This window comes from Lepeophtheirus salmonis, chromosome 14, assembly GCF_016086655.4.
Source record: "Lepeophtheirus salmonis chromosome 14, UVic_Lsal_1.4, whole genome shotgun sequence".
Classification (NCBI taxonomy): Eukaryota; Metazoa; Arthropoda; class Copepoda; order Siphonostomatoida; family Caligidae; genus Lepeophtheirus; species Lepeophtheirus salmonis.
Window position 1 is genome coordinate 1,700,323 of NC_052144.2, and position 12,788 is coordinate 1,713,110.

Sequence of the window (12,788 nt, forward strand, 5' to 3'; positions counted from 1 at the left end):
ATATTCCTTGTCAGTATTTACTACAAGCCCCAACTTAAAAGTGATTTGCTTATTCCATATTTGCCCCATTAACACACAAATTATTTTACCCCCAAAAAGGAGTGTGGATTACATTTATATTCTTCGACGAATTATAGTCCATTTCTATGACAAAGGATGATTCTTATTCACCTGTAATCTTTCAGTAGTCAAAATTGATTGTTAGAAGAAGAGAATGATAAATTGATAGACTTGATTTGAAAGGTCGTATTGTTGGCAATATAAGACTATTTAATCGAATAAAGTTTCTAAACTATAGCTACAATTTTGATGTATTTCAATTTATCTCGGATATTTGAATAATGAGACTATAATCAGAGCATTAGTCCGCTCCAGAAATCCTGAGCGCACTCCCGCTCAGATACAAATTTTCCACTTCATTTTTGGGCTCTTATAGGTATTTGAATTTGACAACTCTTTATAATTGCAATTAAATTCAATATGTTGCAAGGTAAAATATGCTGTACGATTTGTGACATCCATACATTATTTGCAATAGCTTATAATAATTTAAATGATTAATTTACTTAAAATAAATGTGTCAAAAAAATAATGTTGCTTTTGGTGTGCCTTGGGTGCAAAAATTTTGTTTTCACTATCTTAGGGGACATGTACAGGGTGAGGATTCAAAATTAGAAAATAAATATAAATTGTTATCATTAATAAAGGAAAAATATATGTATATGATTTAAAGGAAAATAAATACTCAGCCCGTGCAGGGGCTCGAACCCTGGACCGTTAGGTTAAAAGCCTAACGCTCTACCGACTGAGCTACACGGGCTTGTTATAATTCAATGAAGCAATAATATAAAAATTCCATTTTCAATAATTTTCTCTTATTTTATTCTTTCTATTGAGAAGAACCTTCATTTTTTCATTAATTATATAAAACAAACAACATAATTACAAATATATTAAAAGAGCAATAATAGATATAAAAAATTGTATTTAGCTTCCTTAAAAACTTTTCTCTTTTTTTATTTTCATTTTAAAACGCTGCAACACCCCAACTGGTTTGATTATACACAAAAATGTAAATTAACTTTTTTTAAAGTGTACGCTTAACCTTTCAACATACATTAAGAATATTATACATACCGATTTGTTGTGTTTATACAATGAATAATATAATTTATAAAAGAATATTATTCTCCAAAAAAAAAACACTAATTAATTTACAAGATATTTACTTGTTTGTCAATCCATGGGTATTAACCAAATGAATAATTCATCATGTCGACTGATAATTAACTGATAGAGAAAAAGTCATCTTCCATTATGTAGAATCTCTGTCATGTTTACTTATTATTTAATTGATTTAAAGACTAGATCATACTATCATTTAAAATTAAATTAAAATATGCGATACAATATATTAAGAAATTAAATATCATTTTATGATCAAATGTCCTACATGGTATTTCGGAGAAATGTCCGTCTGGCAAAAAAAAATCACGGAATAGTCTGTTCACGATATGAATACACAAAATTGTAATTTCACCCTTTCTTTAAATTTTGATCAATATTATTTTATACTGACGGAACACATGTGTCTTTATTCAAAAGAGAAGAACCTCACTTCCGTATAACGCTTAATTGCTCATTCAGCCAGCTTGCCTGACTTTTGTATAGGTACTCAGTTACATATTACATATATTAATGGTATTGAGTTACAGACAAATATATTTACAAAATGGAGTTTGTATCTTTTTGAATAATCTTCAGAAAATTTATTATTATTATTTTACTTTTTCGTACAATTTTTCTATCCACGCTCACATGTAATGATTACATCATCATATTACCAATTTGAAGAGGCAAGAAAAGCAGCTGATGATAATGAAATTAAATTAAAAAAATAACATGTACATTAGGGTGAGACTACAATTACTTAAATTCAACAAGATATAATGTATTAATTAACAATGGAATTTCAACAAAATTAATAGTATAAATAGATGTGTACCTAAGGTCTCTTTATCATTAATGTAGCCTCCCTTAGTTGCAATCATGGCTTCTAGGCGGCGGCAGAAGGCCGGACACCCGGTGCAGATATAGTCCTCTGTCATAGCCTCCAAGTACTGACTGACAGTTGCTTTGAGGGCCTTGCAACGGAGGGGATGGTTTCTTTCATTGCTGGTGTCAAAAGTGGCCTCTTCATCCTCCCAAGGCTCTTTCCACTTACTTTTTTTTAGCTCTCTGGACAGTCTGCTGTGAATTCCCAAGATCTCTTGCATGGGCCCTCATGGACTTGAGGGATTGGCCTGGGCTGCTTTATTTAACTCTTCCTGTTCCAGTTTGGCCTTTTTGACAAAGCCCTTCTTCATTTCCAACGTTTCGGACTTTCGGACGTAGGAGGTGGTCTTGGAAACGCCCAACTACTTGGAGTATCTGAATGGAAATTCGTCGATCACGTTCAACTCTCAAATCTCATTTTCTCGACTTGTATGTAAACTAGACAGCACAGATTTGTTTTGTTTTGTAATTAATTGTTTATGCTTTTATATATATCGAAATATAAATTAATTTCAACCACTCAAACTTAATTTATTAATGAATTAGTAAGTGTTCAGATTTCAATGGAGGATCCGATATAATATGACATAAATATGAGGAAAAAAACCTCGGAACTCGAAAAAACGCTCAGAACATACAATCGTTTGTATAACTAAATCATTTTCAAAAAACAAAGGTAGTGGTTGTTTGAACCAAAAAAGCAGTTGAGACCTTAGACTCACCCTAATATATATTATACATACATAAATACACATTTATAAGAACAAGGGTCGCCCTAGACAACAGGACTCACTGTAATTTGAGCCTTGCTTTCAATGTACACATATATTTTCATAGGGATAAATATTCATTTCGTTTATTTTATCTTCCACGAAGGAATATATTTAGATCTACATAACAAGTAGAAGAGTTGCTTATTTTTTCAGCCGATTTTCCCCATTTCAGATGTTGTGTGTTTTGACAACTTTATAATTGAATTACTAATTGAAAATCTTTGGTCGGTGTGGTTTTTTGATTTAATAAGTTGAGTCTTATTTTCTTTGTTGAAAGTCCTTGGAATATAGTGAATTAGACTATACTATAATGTTTATAACTTATATTTTACGATCTACATAACACACATTTAGAATCAAAAAGAAAGTATCGAGGTCATATGGAAATAAAAAAAATAGCTGTTGTTTTCCTTCTAATCCAACTCTTTCTCTCAACAACATAATAATACGGATTGATATTTCACCAAGAAAAACAATATTATATTATTGTCCCGTCAATGTAAAAGCAAGCTAGAATTATTTCCCTCAAAATAGAGCGAAAATACACCAAAAAAGTAATTTCAGAAGGATTTTGCGGCATTTCTCCCATAAAAAACAAAACACATTGATATCACAGAACCTCTTCTTTTTGAAAAGGAGAATAAATGAGATTTGCTGATTAATATAATATGTAGAGTCCTAAATAGATGTCCCAGTTCCACGTATCCAATATTTGCAAACTACTGGGTGCGGCGAAAAATTCTTTATACTTCATTTTTGCTATATAAATCAAGGTTTTTGTGAATACAGTCAAATTGTTCCGATCAAAAACTAAAAAAGGAAATAAACAAAAAAAAAAAAAAAAAAAAAATAGATATATCTAAGTGTCGTAGAAGCCGAGAAAATGACATCTATTTGTCACCAACGAATTTCTATCTGTGCTCTTTTGGACGCAGGCAACGGAGGAGAAGTTGTTACAATGGATCCAAACCAACTAACCAGATATGAACGTGGTGTTCCATCAGGATGGCGCCCCTGCAAACACGTCCAAAAAGACCCAGAAGTGGTTGGAGGATAAATTACCTTTCTGGCCACAGAAAATGTGGCCTCTCTACTCACCAAATGCCAAGCCATTCGATGTCACTTTTTGGGTTTATTTTGCGTCCAAGGCCTGTACCGTCTTTTACCCAAATATCAACAACCTCAAGACCACTGTCAACCAGTACTGGGATGCCACGTCCGTAATGGATGCAAGGCCTTCTGTGGCTGCCTGGAAGCCATCATTGCTACCAAGGAGGCAAAATTGATGATTAAGGTAGCCAAGACATCATATTAGTTATTTCAGTGTAATTGGTATACCCTATTACAACTGGTTGTAAAATACATCTTGATAAAGTTCTAGATTGAAAGTGTAAATATTTTTTTGCTGCACTCGGTAGCTAAAAGATTTACGCCTAAAAAAACATAAATCATGTCTAGTGTTTGAATAAATGGACATTGATTAATGTGTAGGATCCTTTTCTTTCCAATTTGCGAATTTTTTTTTTTTAAAGAAAATAATTATGATTTTTGTTAAATTGACTTTTTCTTCTTCTTTTTTTTTCCGGTAAAATTACATTTCTAAATATTTTAAAAAATAATTTTTCTATTTATAAACTTCCTTTATTCGGTAGCCAACATTTTTTGTTTTTTTAATTTGACCAAATGTATTATTTGATAAATCTAAAATTACCACTTATTTCGGTACAACTTTAACAAACAAACTAAGTGAAAAAAACACATAAAAACTAAACGCTTAACAATGTTTTACACGGGGACATCTGTGACGTCAAATATTGCTTTAAGTGAATAAAAGTAATATTGTACTTTCATTTTAACAGAATGATGTAGCATCTTTTTTTGAGGATATCAAAGATAAACAATTTCCTTCCAAAAGATGATTTCACCTCCTTTGCAACAACGTGAAAAGCTACCCGGAGAGGTTTGCAGTCATATAAAATGTGGTCTACTCATCCACTTCATAGAAGAAAAACAACGTTCCTCTGGTTAGTCATAATAGAAGACACTTTAAGTAAACCAAGTCAATCAAGTGCGAGGGAAATAGTTATAAATTTTGGTCCTTGATGACGTCCAACAACTTTATTACTTGTTTTTATAATAAGTTTTAGTACTGACAGTCCTATGGATAGAGAGTCCAAGGACTGATAAGCTCTTTCCTAAGACTGGATAAATTATTGTCCACCTCTATCAGCAAGGATTATTCTGACGAACCCTGTGTCAGTGTTGAGTGTGTAGCAAACCACACATAAAGTAGTCAAAATTCATAATAGAACTAGAATGGCAGTCAATGGCGGTCCATGCCATAAATGTCCATAAAATCAAATGGAATTATATATCTCAATTTGTTCCACAGTTAATGCTATTTAAAACAAATTAAAGAACTTGCTCTGGTAAAAATTTGAAGCAAACATTTTGCCAATACAACTATCCCTCTAATGCAGTGATTCACAATCTTTTTATCACTACTCATACCTTAGGTCAGGGATGTTTAACCTTTTTAATATAATCGGCTGCATTGTCACTTTAAATTTTTTAATGAGCCACAGAACCTATTACATTACATTTCATGAAAAGGGATTAATAAAACAAAACTATTCATTACAAATTTTATTTTAACAATAGCCCAAATAAAAAAAAGGCCAGTCTGACAAGCATGTTCAGGGTTTTCGGCAGGATTATATTTTTGGGGGGTTGGTTATTTTGATTTTTGATTTTTAATTATAATATTTGCTCCGTTGCATAATTTGATCGAATGACCTTTGTTAGTAAAGAAATCCTTATAAAAAAATGTATAGGTTTTAATATTATTATTTTTTTCCCCCCAGAATGATAACTTTTCAAAAATTCCTATAGTTGGGAAATATTTTTTAATGTTTGTACGTGTTATGCGCGTTTTGATGATATTGGGACAAGTTGGAAAACTCTACTCAGACAGTTTTCAATTTTGGGAGAATATTTCGGTCTAGGATTTTTTAATGACCATTTTTATAAATAAATAAATTTCTGGACGACCTTGCAAGGATGTATTTCAGAGCTCTTGTTAGGAATCATTGATCCCATGGTTTTTTTTTTTAATCTCACAATATAAGAAAAAGATCATTGAAATAATTTCTTAAAATAAAATAGAAAAAAAAATTGTTATGTCATTACTCTTAAGTATAAAATTACTCATATGTTCCAGGATGAACCATTTTATACTCATACAATTATATGAAAACTTACTTCAAAACAGCCATGAACTATTTACAATATATGATAAAATTTATCGAATTATTTTAGGGCGATACGCGCGGTGAAATCATTGCCCTGCTTTTGATAAATCAAGCGATAAAAATCCCTCTTTTCTCCTGTTGATTAATCTACTCCAACTTACAAACGTGTCTGGTTAATTATTATTTTCAATCCAGAGTGATTGCTACAAAATGATGGTAGAGGACAACCTGACATCTTATCTCTGAACAGAGCAATCTGAAACGGTTGGAAAGAGCAAAGAACATTATAACTTTTCTTAAGGCCAACAAAAATTAAAGGAAAGTTTTGTTCTTTTCAGATGAAAACATTTTCGCCGTGTGTACCACTGTGAATAAGCTGAACAGCCGCTACATCCAACCAAGCATCCAGATAATGTCTCAGCTTCAAATAGGGATCTCTTCAGAACAAAAAATCCAGTCGACACAATGGTTTTGGGACTTGTGGAGTGTGCCCTCCCATTTTTGTGGAGAGGAAGGAGATCTAGGCCTTCCTGAGAGACAACTTTCCTGACTTTTGGGACCTCAACATGTGACGCCCTCCTCTCCAGATACGAACCCTTTGGACTAAACTATCTCGGCGCTTCTGGAGGAGAGGCTATGTGCTACTCCTTAGGGGAGTGTGGAGTCTCTAGAGACTTCCATCAAGAAGGAGTGGCCCAAGGTCATGTCTGAGTACATAACCAAGGTCAGCAAGAGATTTAGGCCTCGTATTGAGCCAAGTAGTATAGCTGAGGGCTCACATATTGAATAGAAATTGTAGTGAGCACTATTTTCAGATGATTTTGTGACATACATGTCCTCACAGAACCTCTCATTTAAATTTTAATTTTTTGAATAATTGAAAAAAATAAAATGTGTACAACGGGATAAGATCAACCCTGTATTTGGGTACTCAATCTCCAAAATTAGATATAAAATAATAGCAGTAAGTAGAGGATCCGTAATTACAAATAAAAGTACATAATTAGAGCCTGAACATCGCATATAATATATAAGTACATAAACGATGCACTTAAAATCATATGTATGTAATCTTAAACACGCTTCCTCAGTTCAAGATTAAACAAATAGTCTGTTACTTTATAGAGATACTCACATTAGGGAGGTTTGCATAGCAAGTTTTTGTTAAATTTCCATTATAGTTACTGGTGAAAAGTTGTTGTGAAGGTGTATGCAAATACCATCGTTGCAAAATGTCATTTTTTTTTTTCATAAACATTTTGAAATGCCGGAAATATGTCCTTTTTCCTGATCGTAGTTGAAATTTGGACAATCATGTAAGAGAGAGATAAGAAAAACACATGAAGGAATTGATTATTACTCCCATCAGCCATGTATTGGTCCATGGTCCCGAATGGTCCATTAAAATCCAAACACCTTCAATTTAAAATTCAACAATATATAATTTATTAATTAATAATGGAATTTCCAAAAATTAATAGAATAAATAGATGGTTGTCTGAGCTGGGGAAAGTGTAAAAAAGAGTTCTAAAGACTCATTCAAGAGAGTCTTGCAACGGAGAAGATGGGTTTCTTTCATTGCTGATGTCAAAAATGGACGCTTCACACTCAAAATGCTCTATACTCCACTTTTTTGATAGCTCATTTGACAGTCTGGTGTGAGACTCAAAATCTCTTGCATGGGGCCTCATGGATTTGAGGGCATTACCCTTCCCTATTTTCTATGAATCATCTTGGCCCGGTTCGGCCTTTTTGACAGATCCCTTCTTCCTCTCAAACGTTTGGGACATGCTGAAAGTGGTCCTTGGGTCGCCCAGGTGCATATGGTGCACGAATGGAAATTTGTCAATCACGTTCAAGTGTCAATTTCTTTCATTATTTTATATTTTGGTTGTATAGGGTGGGTGGGTGACTTTAATGAATAGCATATATAGATTAAAAAAATATCTATTAAAAAGTTTTAGTCCTAAAAAATCATATTACTGTATTTCAAATATATTGACTAAATAAATAATCTGCGGCCTACGGATGGCATTGTAGACTAATAAAATTTGGCAGTGGTTAACAACAACCCACCCTAATGTATATACTTTTGTTGGGATATCAAATATAGACATTCAATTCACAACAATAATAATAATTGTCAACCACAGAGAGATCAAAGGCCCTTGTTTGAATATACTGATCTTTGAAGTCTGTCAATAATTATGTATGTACACAAATATGCGTAATGCAAACTTAGCAACTGATTATTATTTAACTGGCACGTGTGGAGCGTTGTTTTTATTTCTTATTCTTTGACTGCTAAGCAAATAAAACAAAAAAAAAAATTTTATTCGATTGAGGATAAAAACCATGGAGAAAAAGTAATATTTATAATTTTAACAAAAGCATTGTGTAGTAAAAATCACCCATTACGACCTTAACCCTCCGTAATTTTTCTTTAAATCAGAGGTTCACAAACTATTTTAGCCCATACAAGGTGGTCCAGATAAATTGAGGAAATCCTTAAAGGCTTATAAACAACTAACTAAATGTGGATTAACTATATTTTGATATTTGTTTGAAGGCTATATTTAATTATTTATGATGAGATCCACCTCTCTTGATAACCTTTAACACACGGCGCCGAAAGCTTTGCAGGTCCAGGCGCCCTTGTGTAGATCCAGCTTTCCCATTGTACTAGTTTTGGACTTTTAATTTTCATTCCCTGATTCCAAGGAAGGAATTACACCTTCCCACAACAGAGTACACTGTATGTTTTTTTAATAGCCTCTTCCAAATTAAGATATTTTTTTATAATTCAATGAAATTATGCAGCAGAGCAAAAAATTAAATATTTGAAATAAAAAAATTTGAAAAATTTAATATTTTAAATTCCAATTTTGCCATTTTTTTCCTACAAAACTCATTTTGAGTGATTAATTATGGAATTTTCGATATTTTTTGTTAAAAGTGGAGAATTTTTGAAATTTTTTTCCAAAAAAATTAATTTTCTATGATTAATTATGAAATTTTTTTGTCCAAATTTGTGGATTTTTAAAATTTTTTTTCCAAAAAATTTTATATTTTTATTTTCGTAATTGCTTGTAATTAATTATAAAATTTTTAAAACTATTTGAGAAAAGCTGTGGATTTTTGAAATTTTTTCCCAAAAAAATTAATTATCTGTGATTAGTTATGGAATTTTTAAAAATTTTTGTTCAAAGCTAGGAATTTTTAAAAAAAATACATTTTAAATTTCATTTTTGTAATTTTTTCCCAAAAAAGTTAATTTTCTATGATTAATTATGGAACTTTTGAAATTTTTTGTTAAAATTTGTGGATTTTTAAAAAATTTCCCAAAAAATTTGACATTTTAAATTTTATTTTCATAATTTTTATCCAAAAAAATTTTTTCTGTGATTTTCACTTTTTTTTTGTCAACAAATTTTATTTTTGTGAACGATAATGGATATTTTTGAATTCCAAAAACAAAGCCCCCCCCAAAAAAAAAAAAATATATATATATATATAATTCTGCGGATATTTCAAAATGGGATCACTTAAAAAATACAAAATTGACCTAACATAACATTATGTAGAGGTTAGAGAATAGATTATTCTCAATTAATACATTAATATCAAACAAACCATGTTCTATACAGAATATGATATTCCCCACTCTCTTTCACTCTCCCGTATACATATCCATCATTGAGGTAACTAAAGAATAAAAACGCATATAAAACATTCTTTCAAGCCTCCATAATTAATTATACCAATAATTGAATTATATAATTCTTCCCCCCAATGGATACAAGGAGTATATGACAAATGAAGAATTTACAAAAAGGAAGGAACCATAATATGATATATACATAAGATATAGAGCGTTTTCACGGGACGTCTTAAAACCAAGTTTTAAAACCAAAGATTGATGATAATCAAATGGCTCAAGTTTTGTTCTTAATAAATAAAAAAGTATGTAAATAGTGTTGGGTAAGTCCTTATTTAGGACGGAAGACTATATTACCTTCCAGAGCAATCTCAATCCGGCCCAGTTTAGTCCTGTATATACGTCTTCAAACTTATAAAGTTTGGCTCTTATTTACCTCTTTCAAATTTATCTCTTCTTTATTCAAAATCAGTTCCTGTACTAACAGTCGGAAGGACCGACCCCAAGGACTGATATGACCACTCCTAAGACTAGACTAAATTGAGTCGAATAAATAAGGACTTACTGACTGACAGTGTGGGTTCTGACAAGTACTCTGAACTCCTGTCTGACCAAGAAATACCTTGTGTGAAAGCTGAGGCCAAAGGCGTCGAGTTCCCACTTCAACAAGACTCGGCCCCCTCTCTAACGGCCAACAAGGCTCAAAACTTGTTGATGGAAGAGAAGGATTCATTCTTGAGATCCCTCTAACCCCATGGATTACTTCTTTTAGAAGTAGTTGAGTGGAAGGACTCTCCCAATTCACACAAGAGTATCAACTCCTTTGAAGGGCTTGTATCGAGCGAATGATTGGCGAAGATGGGGGAAATATGGAATGAATATTTTCTTTTGTATTTTTAGAAGATGGTCATAAAATTTCAAACCTCCAATTGCTTCCCTTATTGATCAGGATTTGAACGTGACTGTAATATACTTATGGGCTATAGAAAGAAAATCAAAATATAGAGGGTTTTTTTTAGATACTTATGAAGAAAAATGTATCTTTGCCCATTATATATATATTTTTTCCTCCTCATCCATCTTCGTTAGTCATATTCTTGCTACAGAAGTTTTGGTGCTTCTGTCTTTAAAAGGGATGTAATGAACTTCTTGATGGTGTAGGCGGTCCAGAGGGAGATACCAAGGGTCTTAGTCGCATTATTGGACCTACACATAAAAACAATTCATTCTTCCAACAATCAATTAGTCATAAAAAAGACAAAAAGCATTCACACACTAAATAAAATAAAACATGAAATTCAATTCATTGGTCTCTCTCGATGAAAGTGTTCATACCTCTGGTCAATTGTTTTTAAAAGAGTTCTATGTCTACTCGACTCTAACAACTTATATTTGACGATATTAATAGTATGGTCCCAGGAAGCACACCCCTTCCTTGTTATTTTCAACAAAAAAACGCCATATCTGGCTACAAAGGACAAGACTATTGCTCTGAGGTTTTCTCGAAGAAACCAATTTACTGCCAATAAGGACATTGCTGCTCAAAAGAGAGAAATATATTGCCCGATTTTCTACACTTTTTCGTCTTTACCTTGTAGGCAAACCGAACAAAATTGTTGCCTTTGTTCTATGAATCCATTGTATTTTCTGTTAAATAAAGTGAATTTTTATGTTGATACCTCAAGAGCTCAACAATAATCATTTCCAGAGGAAAAAACTAGCATTACAGATCCAATGACAACACTAATTTATTAATTAATTACTAATTTCTTGGTGTGTATTTTTTCGTCTGCAGAACCGTCTAGTTGTGTCTCGATCCAGTCTATTTTTCTTATTATTATTATTCCTGTATATCAGTCCATAGAAGCAGTGTCAAAGACTGTGATGATAGGTTCTAAGACTGGACCAAAACTCTTTGTATAGGTCTCACAAATCCAACATTGTACTTTCTGTTAAATAGTATTTGTTTGTTTTTTAAACTTTTGGAATAAGTGAGAAACAATAATATTTCAATAGGAGCTATTTTTGCTATTGATTCAACCCCTGCGACTCAGAAACGGCTTCATTCATATAATTGAATAGTACATACTCGACAGTTCTCTAACATACTTCAATAAGGAAGGCAGAGGCTTGAAACTTGCATAAACACGACCCTCTATTCTGTTGGGAATTACCTGCTAGAGAGGTTTTTGTTTTAGAATTTTTTTCCCGTTTCGGGCCAGAACTGATCTTGGTCTTTTAATCATTTTTTGGTTCCCTAAATTGGGATCCATTGTGGACCATGTTCCCCATAGTTATTTGCTCTTTGCCTCCCTTTATATATTCTGTTCGAAAAGTTACATTTGAGGACTAGATAGTATGAGGTTTGAAGACGTGAGAAAAACCTGGACTTCAAACGTAAGAGATAAAGAGACTGGTAAATGCCCAGGATATATTACAAAGTTGGAAATTGATGCCGTTGTAAATGCCACCAATTCTGGGCTAAGAGCGGATGGAGGAGTTTGTGGGCCCATTCACAGTTTACTACAGGTTCAGATCTACAAAAAGAATGCAATAGTCTTAATGGATGTCCTCTTGGAGAGTCCAAAATAACCATAGGGAACAAATAAGACACTAAACAGGCTATCCACACCATGGGACATTAAGATCAGGATTCTGATATCCCAAGAAGTGATCATCTTAATTCATTAGCCCCTATGATGTCAAAGGGCTCAAGATCCATTACCTTTCCATGCATTGGGACAGGGATCTATGAATTCCCCCCTGAATCAGCAAGTAAGATCTGTTTTGAAGAGTACAGCTAAAGTTTTGAAGCTGTAATATTCGGCGTTTTCTTGAACAAGGATAAAAACCCAGAGTTTTTATCAAAGAAATCCTGGTAACACATGGGCTGAAAAGTCCTTGGTTTCATACATAGATGACGCTATTTTTTTAATTTTATGTGTCATTTTATGTTAGTACGAGCCTTCAAATCATTGCTGTCAAAATATCATGAATTGTCCAATTTATTAAAATTAAAATTAAGTGTACCACTAGCTAAGATCAAACCTG